A 397-nucleotide genomic window follows, 5' to 3' on the forward strand; every position below is an offset into this window, starting at 1 on the left:
CTTCCTTCCTTCCTTCCTTCCTTCCTTCCTTCCTTCCTTCCTTCCTTCTTTACTTCCATTCATCCATCCATGCAAAATGCTTTTGTTAGAAGCATAACTTTTAAATATGTTATACACATTCAAATAAACTCATGCATAATAATGATAATAATAACTAGCATTTATATAGCATCTACTATGTTCTAAGTCCTGCTTAAACATTATCTCATTTGTTGTTCATAACCCCAGAATAAAAATGCTGTTATTATCCCCGTTTTACAGTTGAGGAAAATGAGGCAGTAGCACATAGCCAATAAGTATCTGGGGGTGGATAAGAACTGAGGTCTTCCTGACACTAGACCCAGTACTCTCTATCCACTATGACACCTACTACAGGTATATAGCATGTGTGCCTACA

Source organism: Vombatus ursinus, unplaced genomic scaffold, assembly GCF_900497805.2.
Source record: "Vombatus ursinus unplaced genomic scaffold, bare-nosed wombat genome assembly UNPS02007460.1, whole genome shotgun sequence".
Taxonomy (NCBI): domain Eukaryota; kingdom Metazoa; phylum Chordata; class Mammalia; order Diprotodontia; family Vombatidae; genus Vombatus; species Vombatus ursinus.